Below are 11281 nucleotides of genomic sequence, written 5' to 3'. Positions count from 1 at the left end.
AGAACTTAAGGATCCTACACATCCAAAATTTCCTTGTAGACTCGCAACAGCTGGAAGCAGGGGGCAGAGGCCTGGTTAATCAGTTAGCAACATTATTGAATGCTCACTCTCTATAGGAAACTCTGGACAAAAGAAATCACATAAATTCTAAGATCTCTGTCATTAAAGCAAAAGCCTTATTTACAGGTGGTATTCGAGAATGTTCCATAATAAAGGACCCCAGCTCTGACTGCGATTTCCAAGTATTGTGCTGTCCACATTAGTCTCCAAGATGGCGGCCATCACTTCCTTCCCTCCCTGTGTGTGCTCTCTGCTTCACACAGCAGGACTGTCTGGACCACTAGAATATAGCAGAAGTGACTGGGACTTCTGAAGGTCACTCAGAAGAAGGCTTTCAGCTTCTGCTTGGACTTCTTGGGACACTCAGTCTTGGGGCACTTCCTCGCAGAACCCGCCTGCAGAGGCCACACGTAGGAGCTGTAGTTGACACCTTTAGCTGAGCTCCAACCCAGTATCCAGCAGCAGCTGCCAGGCATGTGAGTGAGCATCTTGGATGTCCAGCTTAGTCCAGCCTTCAGATGACTCCAGTCCCAGCTGCTGTCTGACGGCAGCTGCGTGACAGCTTCCAAGTGAGACCTGCCCCAGTTGAGCCCAGACAACATGCAGAAGCTGGGAGATGAAAAATTATTTTAAGCCACTAAGTTTTAGGGTAGTTTCTTTTGCAGCAATAGATATCTGAAACATACAGTGTTTTCTTCTGAGGTAATTTGTAAATTGTGAAAACTGGTGAGAAGTGGTTAATGAAAGTCTTTTTGTGCACACTTCAAGTTTGATTACCTGGTAGCTCAAACAGCATTTGGAACAGGAAATGTTTCACTCTTGTTTAAAATAATAATAAAAAAAAATTACCATCATGTGTTGAGAACCTATCGTATGTCTGACTGTCACTCACTGAGTACTTTATATGCTTATCTCAGAGCTGGGGTTTAAAACCAGATTTATTTTAAAATCCCATTTCTTCTCATTATAGCACACAGCCCATTATAAATGTTATTCCTTCTGACCGAAAGGGATCAGTCATGAGGAATTTTATGCTTTGCAGGTAGGGAGTTCTACATGTGATAAAAAAGCAGTGTGTGGGGTGGGCCTGGTGGCTCAAGCACTTACGTTCGCGCGCTCCTCTGCAGTGGCCCAGGATTTGCAGGTTCAGATCCTGTGCGCGCACCGAGGCACCGCTTGGCAAGCCATGCTGTGGCGGCGTCCCATATAAAGTGGAGGAAAATGGGCATGGATGTTAGCCCAGGGCCAGTCTTCCTCAGCAAAAAAAGAAAGGAGGATTGGCAGATGTTAGCACAGGGCTGATCTTCCTCACCAAAACAACAACAACAACAACAAAAAAAAGCAGTGTGGTGTACATTGGATTTTTTTGGCAGTTGGCACAGAACCTGACACTAATGAGGTGCTTGATAAATGGCTTTTAACCTAGATATTTATCACCTAACTGGTTTTTCTCTAAATGTACCAGTAGCTCTTTGCCACTTTATTCCCAGACATTATCCAACCAGTTTGAGGTCTTTTCTTCCTCATAGTTTGGTCATCAACATTTAATTACCATATTCACAATTCAAATTCAACCTAAAAGTCAGTAAAATTCCTACTTTCCTCCTTTAAGCATTTTTAAGATCACATAGGAGAGGCAAGAGATCCGCTTCCTCCTCGGCCTCTCCTGCTGCCATATTGCTCCTTGTTCACTCGACTTTGACCACGCTGGTCTCCTTGCTGTTCCTCTAAACCATTAGACATGCTCCTGCCTCAGAGCCTCTGTGTAGGAGGTTCTCTCTGCTCCCTTCAGTCTCTGCTCGAATGTTACATGATCAGTGAAGTCTTTTCTGACCACCCTTCCGAAATGGCACAACTCCCCTCTTCACTGGACCTCCTAATACCTAGCCTCCTTACCCTGCACCTCCCCGCCCCCATACTATGTGTAATCATCTGACAAAGTATATGTTTGCTTTTTAATCCCTTTATTAGAATGTAAGCTCCTCATGGGTAGGGACTTGGTTTTGTTCTCTGCTGTATTTTCAGCACCAAGAACAGTGCCCCACATAGCAGGAGCTTAATGAGTGGATATTATTGAATGAATGGTTATCTATGATTCTGTAGTTGAATTGGAGCACAGAAATGCCAACACCAGTACAGGAAGTGGCCTTCCCACTATGTTTTAGGTAAGTGACACTTGTTCACATTTTGGACTTCTGCCATATAGAGAAGAAGACCAAAAGTGTTGAGAAGTTTTCAGTGGCATATTCTGGAAGAAGGTAGTCGTCAGATTGAGTTTAGCTTACAAAAGTGGTTGCAGAGATCTTTGCTGCAGTGTTAGCTAGGAGTTCTGGAGCCCCACATCTCATGCGGGGGATGATCCTATGACAGGCACTGGAGCAAGTGAGAGAGGAACCTCTAATCCAGGGACCAGAATAAAGTCAGAATCATCTGACTTATTGCAATCAATAAGTAAATACTTCGAGTAATGGGGATTAAATTCTACCTATGTTTTTGTGTGGAACTTTGGCTTCATAAACACTATGTATTTAAAAAAATATTTCACAACTATTTTAATAAAGGGCTAATTTTCATAAAAATGGATCAAATCTATGTTTCTTACAAGCAACTGTGTTTATGGATCTGCTGATTACTTGAATCCAACTTCTACACAGAGGCATCACCACCCCTTAGAAGAAGGATGCTAAAGTGGAAGGGAAAATTCTCCCAAAGCAAATATGCTCAATACATAAAGTTAGAAATCTCCAGTTACAAAGCATGGCAAACATCATAAGGCTAAAGGGAACTGAAAGCCCATATAATGAAGCAAGATCTCTGTGCATGGCAGAGTGAGGCACAAACGGAAGCTACTCAGCCTGCTTTCCCAGAATCGGACCATTTTTTATGCAACATGATTATTGTGTGTTGAGAGAATGTGTGCTGCTGTGATGTTTAGCATCTCAGGCAGAAATGAACCTTGCTAAAATGGCATTTAGAAGATGTGCTGCTTACCTGGATTTTACAACTCTGGGCATTAGAACCTTGATTATGGTCAAGAGAATTCAGCTTTATGCTGCTCAGGTCTATGCCTCTCTCTGTCTTGCAGTCACATCTCTATTTACTAAGTCTTATTCATTGCATCTTAAAAGGCTCAAAGTTCAGTCAAAATACTTAGAAAGAGGATTCTAAGGAGATAGTTTTCTCAAATATGCTTTACAAAATGCTAACTGCTTGCTTTGCTCTAGAAGCCTGGCGTATGGTGAAGAGTGTGAATTGTGTAAAGAGAGATCTTGATTTATATGCTACTGCCACTTACTAATGTGAGGACCTTGGGTGAGTTACTTCACCTCTCAGCTTCTCAGTTTCCTCATCTAAAATGGAACATAAATATCTTCCTCAAAATGGTTTTGATTTGGATTAAATGAGATAATGTATGATAAGTGCTTAGTTTGGTGCTTGGCATGTATTAAGCATTCAACATATGGTTAAAAAAAGAGAGAGGAGGGAGATTCCTGGAGGGGATGCTCTCCTTTGGACAACCTCTCTTGACCTCGTTGTGAAAACTTATCTTCTATCATGAAGTGTCTTCCTGAGTGACCACTAGCCTTCTCTGGAGCAGCAAAGACTTAGGGATTTTACTGTTCCATCACTTCATGGTCAGTGTGCTTCACCTGGACAGGTGGGCGGTTCTGCCATGGAGTCTTCTTATGAAGTTCCATGCTCTGTGCTCTTCCTCATCTGGCTGTGCCTGCGTCCATCTGAAAACTTTGTTTGTAAACTTAGGAGGCTATGTCTGATACCCAGAGAGGGCTGTTTAACACATTAACTCAGCTTTGCTCGCCCCTAAATTTTTTATTCCATGTGAGTTTAATTCTGTGGGTCTAATTTCATGCTTTTTGGGCATAAGAATTTACAGTGGCTGCCGTTTATCATTCTATCACTTGGCACAGTGCTCAGCATATAGAGATAACCTAATATTACTAATAATATTTAAATCTATAAGGGGCTAACACAGTTTCCCCAAGAAACCAGAGCTAAACCTCAAATGTAATGTGACAAATCCCAGCACCTAGCCACGATAAAGCAGAGGCAAATGTATGTACAAAATTTGCTGCTGTTTATGGATAATAAGGGTTCTAATAAGATATGTGACTGTGGGGATGTGAAGGAAGCATGTGATCATTCAGCTCCTGTGAAAACTACATATGTCATTAGAGGGAAAAACAAAACTCCCACACAAAGAGAAGCCTGGAAGGAAATTGAACATTCTACATTATTAAAGGGACTTGACTCAGAGAGTTTGATCCTGGCTACGCTTTCAGAATATGCAAACAAATGAAACCAGATAAGAAAGTGTAAATGACCTAGTCAATCAAATATCAGATAGCATCATCAAATGAACAGAGCTGATCATCCCTCAGAGAACTTATCAGACTGCCAGGGAAAGACTGTTGAAGGTTTTATGCATGCCTAACACACAGCCACTTACATATACCCACACTTAACTGGGCTAGTAATTTCACTCTACCTGACAGATAACAAGGAAAATCTAAAAAACAAGAAAAAAAGTCAACTTTTAAAAACTACCAGCAATAATAATGAAAAACAAGAGCAAAGCAAGGTTTGGATCAGAAACTTGAGATTTCAATGTGGGAGAGCCTTATCCTTTGAATCGTAATAGCAAGAAAAATGAAAACTAGGTTATAGAGATACAGAGAATGAACGCTTATGTCAATACCATTGCATTGAACTCTGTTATCTTGTTTTGTAGCAAATGCACTAAGATGCTGCAACTCGAAAAATTTGTGATAATCAAGAGATTGATTCATTAATTTGCTGTGAACCTCTTGAGTGCCAGGCAATGTAATGGACAAGGAGACTGAGATAAACAGAAGTCCTTGCTTTAAAGGAGCTTGTAGTTTATTTGACAGGAAAATGTAAACAGCTAAATTATAATACAGTGCTGTAAATGCTACGATATATATAAGGTAAAAAATGTGAGGTCCTGCAAGGTTTACAAGTGCCTTCTGAATTTTAAAGAAATATAGAATTATTTTTTTGAAGAGTTTTAGCTCAAATGTATTTTGTTGTTTGAAATATATAATTCTCCTTTAACCATGTCCTAACCAGTTTTGACCAAAAGTTTGCAGTATTTGAATGCAATATTCATCTTCCTGCCCTTTAAGATAGGTGAAGAGAGAGAGAGAGAGAAAGACAAAGAGAGACAGAGGGAGAGATTTAGATACAGAGGTATTGAGAGAGAGAGTTCATTTTCATTTCATTTCAGCATGGAATTGTGTCCAAGAATTGTCTGGTGATAGAATCTTGAGGTGGAAAGACAGGAGGCCATGTGCGCTGAGCTCCCATCTGACACAGGAGTCCTCTTTAACACACTCACACGTGTCTCTCTGGTTCCTCCTGAACAAATCCCGGGGCAGGCAGTCCCTCACTGTTGGTTAGCTCCTGTAGGAAGAGACTTTATACTGAGTGGAGTCCACTGCCTGGTCATTTTCTTGTTGCTGCTAATTCCATCCTCATTCCATGCAATGAGAGTGAGCCCAATATATCATCCATAGGATATCCTTACAATGTAAGAACGCCTCTACTCAAGCTCTCTTTTATAAAGACAGGACATTCTAGTTTCCTTCGAATATTTCTCTTGAAGCATTGTTTCCAGCTTCCTCACTCCAGCTGAATCTCTAAATTTTCTCTGCTCTATTAAACCCCCAAGGCTTGGTGCATGGTGCTCATTCTGTGGGGAGCATCCTTAGCAGCTTTCTTTGCCTGGCTGGCTTTTCTTCTAGAAATCGTCTCTCATTGCTTCTTCCTTACCTCCCAGCTAGGATTTCGCACCTCTTATCTGCACATTTTTCCTCCTTATATAGACCTCTTTAATGCTTTGGCTTTAAACTCCAATGCACAGCTTGAATAGATTAGATTAACCAAATACAAAACTCCTTTTTTTCCTAAGCTAGTTATGCTTAAATAACTTCAAACTAAAGCAGACTGCAAGGTTCATTAGATTCCCCACCAAATAACCCAAGCCTTGGTTGTTATCATTAGGGGACAAGGACATGCTTGTCCAACACCCACCCACCAGTGTCAGGGAACAAGACACAAAAGACAGCATGTTTGTCTCCAAAGCCCAGTGCTGAGCTAGCCTAAGATGTAGCCTTGCTCATGTCTCCACCCTGGCAGTCACATGGGAAAAAGACAAAGTATCTAATGAAAGAAACCATCCCTGGACCCGGCCATGGTTAATTTTTCGATTTACCTCTGTGTCTCCTTGGGCAGAAGAGAAAGATAAGCCATGAGTGGGAGTCCACCCACATTTGAAAGCTCTATTCCTAGAAAACATGACCCCCAAAATGTCATAGGATCTGACCAGCCAGAGCAAGAGTTCTCCATCTTGGGAGGAGGGGCAGAATTCCTTTTTTGAGAGGACAGTGTAGAGGATAGCCTGCTTACTTACTTCACTCACTCCCTTACAGATCTTGAGTTGCTTGAGGAATTTGAATATTGAGCATTTTGAAGAAAAATACTTTGTATCTTCAAAGTTAGTACAGTAGCAGTATTTAGCAGAAACTCAGCAGTGTTTGCTAAATCAATTACACCCTCATCATCTTCTAGTCTGTTAGAGTAACTCTTCATATGTTGTACCTGGAATTAAATAAAACACCTCACGTGTAAAATACCCCACAATGGGACTCTCCTCACTGCTGCTTCCGGATCTGGTTATTCTGCATCCTTGTGAGGGTTTGTTACCTCCATTTGTGCTCAGAAGCTAGTCCAGCAATGACTAGCCAATTTATAAATGATTCTTTTCTTTCTCTGAAGGGACACTCTGCAAGAATGGAGGCACAGCCCTATGACAACCGACTCCATAATCATCCCCTCTATCCAACTTTCTTCTCTTCTATAAACACTTTAAATGTATATTTAATAGAAAACAACTATTTAAAAAGCTATACGGTGTCATAACTTATGTTATTTTTATACATTTTATACTAAACAGCTGTTATTTATCCATCTATTATAGTTCATTTATTCCATCAATAATTATTGACTATGACATGTTTGTCACTTAAGAAGAAAGAGCACCTAGCATAGAATTTCACATAGCATTTAATAAAAACTGGTTTAATATTACATAAGTTAATCCTCACAACAATATTTTGAGGTAAGAATTATTATTATCATATTACAGACAACCAAATGGAAACAGTGAGTTTAGGTAATTTTCTCAAAAGTCATAAAGCTAGATAAATTCAGAGAGAGGATTTATGAGATATGGCTCTGATTCCAGTGCTTGCTCCATTATATCACAACTGTCTTTTGACTTGAGCTGAGTAGATGGTAGGCTAGTGGCAGATGGTAGAGGCCTTGAGTGCTGGGCTAAGGGGGCTTGGATTTTGTTCACTAGTCAATGATTCATTCATGTTGGACTCCCTGCTGATGGGCCAGAACTGGGTTTCCCATTCTTTCTTGAACTTAAGACTCACTGGCAACTTTTGATAAAAATACCAACCATCAGACTCTCCCTTGTGGATTCTAGTTCAGTAGGTGTCAGGTTTGGCCTGGAATTCTGTACTTTTTTTTTTTTTTTTTGGTGAGTTCCTTTTATTTATTCTGGTTCCAAACAGTTTTGTGGCGGGAAGGGATGGAGCCAACCAGGGGTGGGTGTGCTCACTCACATGCCCAAAACAGGGCTGACATCTCAAAGACTGTCCAGGAGAGGAGCAACAAGGTCTGCCAGAAGCTGAGCACCGCTCCAGGGATGTTGCAGCCCTGCACTCGGTGCTGGGGGGAGGGGGCCAATGTGACCTGGGGACCCCAAGGTCCTGGAGGGCTGGTGGGTGGGGTACAAGAGAGAAACGGAGTCCTTCAGCTGAAGCCCTTGGCCCCGCTGGCCTCAGAGGAGGTTCATGCTTGTCCTGTTGTGGCTCCGATTGGTGCCAATGCCTCTTGCCCCATCACCGGCTGGAGCGAGATGTGCGACCCTTGATCGGAGGAATGGCCTGGACCGAGAAGGGGGCCTCAGTTGCCGCCGCTGCTGTCCTCGCTGTCTGCATATGCACACAGCTGGCTCAGGGAGGAGGTGCTGGGCAGATGCAGTTACCTTCCCTTCTTCATGGCACCTGGGGCGGGTGCTGTCTGGTCTGTTTTCTTCATCACAACCAGGCCCAACAGCTGGGGTCTGCTGCCAAGGGGGCCCGAGCTGCGTGCCTCCCAGCTCTCCCCCTTCCTCTTGGCCTTCGGGGCCTCCTCCAGGATGGCGGGGTTGGGCTGGCGGGCCGGGAGCAGCAACGTCCTCCTCTGAACAGGAGTCCACCAGCAGTCTTTGTTTCCTAGCTTCTTCCACCAAGGCCGCTGTCTCTCTCTCATGCTCCTCCTGGGACAGACGGTGCTGCCGCATCATGGCTTTGGCCTGACAGGCCACGTGGGCCTGCCGCTGGCTCCGGGCCTTGACCTCCTGCAGGTTCTCCAGAGCCTCCATCCCCAAATTGGTGTCCTTGGTCTGGTCCTCCAGCACCTTGACGGGGTTGTTCAGCTCCTCGTCCCCCCGCTCCCTCCGCACCCTCTTCTCCTCCTCCAGGAGCTCCTCGGCCCGGAAGTTCCGTGCGGCTCCAGGGCATAGTCTGTGTCTTCCGGGTCTGTCTTGAAGGCGAGCTCCGCCAGCAGGGCAAGCAGGTCATGCAGAAGCGGACGAGGCCGGCCCAGTGAACTTCCTGCCCTTGTAGACGTGTTCTCCGCACGTCTCACACCTCGTGGTGAAGGGGCCCATCAACCGCTCCACCTACCGCCGGTCTTTGGGAGCTTAAGCTTCGGGATCTCACATGGGTCAAAGTCGGATGGGTAGCTTTTGTTCAAAACTTTTCAGTCCAACATCTTTGCCTTCTACTTTTCTCACAAGCACAAGACGACTGGTTACCAAACTTCCCCTACCGTCCCTTGTACTTCCACTGACATCACTTCCTTCAGCCTCTGTTATTGGCTGCAGAGTATACATCTTGCCTTTTTCATTGGCTCCAATCCCCGCCTGTCAAGGTCCGAATCCCGCTGCCTTCCCTCCCGTGTTGCAACGTCAGTAGCTTGCAACAAAGGTTCTGGGAGGGGCTGTCTGGATTTGGAGAAGTTCCAAGGAGGCACTTTGCCCGCTGGAGTCACCAGTGGCATGTTAAAATTTTATGGTGACACAGTGTGGCTGCTGGTCATGACACTCCCTGCTCATTTTTTTTCAGCAAATGAAGCTCTCAGTGTTGAGTGCTTACCCTGTGTGCTGGCCCCCAGGAACTGCACAGTGTTCCTGTGTCCCTGGGGTTCACATGTGGTCTGGGGGCAGTTCCCACAAGCTACACAGGTAGACTAAGGAGCACCCTGGACACCCACTTATCTTGAGTCACAGCCAGAGACTCAATGACCAGGCTTCAAATCCACCTTCCCTTACACACACACTAGCTCCCGAATGTCCCCCTGCTGCCCGCCTGTATTTTCTTTTTAAAGAGGACGTCCCAACCCATTTCTTCCCTGGCTTCCTCCCTTCCCTTTTCTTTTTTTTTAATTGAGGTAACATTGGTTTTTAACATTGTCTAAGTTTCAGGTGTACGACTTTATACACTACAACGTGATTACCACCAAAAGTTTAGTTTCCATCCATCACCATATAATTGACTCCCTTTACCCATTTCACCCACTCCCTAGCCCCCTTCCCCTCTGGTAACCAACAATCTGCTCTCTGTATCTATGAGTTTGTTTTTGTTTATTTCACTTGTTCATTTGTTTGTTTGTTTCTTTTATATTCTATATATGAGTGAGATCATATGGTATCTGTCTTTCTTCTTCTGGCTTATTTCACTTGACATAATACCCTCAAGGTCCATTCATTTTGTTGCAAATAGATAGATTTTATTCTTTTCTATGGCTGAGTAGTATTCCTTCTTTATCTGTTCATTCATTTATAGACACTTAGGTTATTTCAATATCTTGGCTGTTGTAAATAGTGCTGCAATGAACATAGGGGTGTGTATATCTTTTTTTTGTGTGTGAGGAAGATCATCCCTGAGCTAACATCCATGCCAATCCTCCTCTTTTTGCTGAGGAAGACTGGCCCTGGGCTAACATCTGTGACCAACTTCCTCCACTTTTTATATGGGATGCCACCACAGCATGGCCTGACAAGTAGTACGTCAGTGCACACCTGGGATCCGAACCTGGGCTACCAACAGCAGAGTGCGCACACTTAACCACTACGCCATGGGGCCGGCCCTGCATGTATCTTTTTGAATTCATGTTTTTATATTCTTTGAATAAAAACCCAGAACTGGAATAGCTGGATCATATGGTAGTTCTATTCTTAATTTTTTGAGGAATTTCCATAATGTTTACCATAGTGGCTGCACCAATTTACATACCCACCAACAGCATATGAGGGTTCCCTTTTCTCCATATCCTCTCCAGCACTTGTTATTTCTTGTCTTTTTGATAATAGCCATTCTAACAGGTGTGAGGTGATATTTCATTGTGGTTTTGATTTGCATTTCCTTAAGAATTAGTGCTATTGATTATCTTTTCATGTGCCTGTTGGCCATCTGAATATCTTTCAAGAAACGTCTGTTCAGATCCTCTGCCTATTTTTTAATCAGATTTTTTTTGTTCTTGTTATTGAGCTGTATGAGTTATTTACACATTTTGGATATTAACTCCTTATCAGGTGTATTATTTGCAAATATCTTTTCCCATTCAGTAGGTTACCTTTTCATTTTGATGATGATTTCCTTTGCTGTGCAGAAGCTTTTTAGTTAGTTGTAGTCCCATGTTTAGTTTTGCTTTTGTTTCCCCTCACCATTGGAGTCAAATCCACAAAACATCACTAAGACCAACATCAAGGAGCTTACTGCCTATGTTTTATTCTGTGTATTTTATGGTTTCAGGTCTTACAATCAAGTCTTTAATCCATTTTGAGTTTATTTTTGTGTACAGTGTAAGATAGCAGTCTAGTTTCATTCTTTTGCATGTGGCTGTCCAGTTTTCCCAGCACCATTTATTGAAGACACTTTCCTTTTTCCATTGTATGTTCTTGGCTCCTTTGTCATACGTTACTTGCCCAGATATATGTGGTTTTATTTCTGGACATTCAATTCTGTTCCATTGGTCTTAGTGTCTGTTTTTCTTGCAATACCGTACTGTTTTGACTAATCTAGCTTTGTAGTATAGTTCAGTGGAATTCTGTATACTTGGTGGA

General features: G+C 43.1%; 1 pseudogene; it reads right to left on the bottom strand.

Annotated features, from left to right (window-relative positions):
- Positions 1 to 8039: 8039 nt before the first annotated feature.
- LOC101407335 (splicing factor YJU2 pseudogene) lies at positions 8040 to 8928 on the bottom strand (annotated as a pseudogene).
- Between the last annotated feature and the right edge of the window lie 2353 nt (positions 8929 to 11281).

Source organism: Ceratotherium simum, chromosome 17, assembly GCF_057802395.1.
Source record: "Ceratotherium simum simum isolate JZ-2026a chromosome 17, ASM5780239v1, whole genome shotgun sequence".
Taxonomy (NCBI): Eukaryota; Metazoa; Chordata; class Mammalia; order Perissodactyla; family Rhinocerotidae; genus Ceratotherium; species Ceratotherium simum.
The sequence above is the reverse complement of the archived record's forward strand: the minus strand, read 5'-3'. Positions and strand labels throughout refer to the sequence as shown.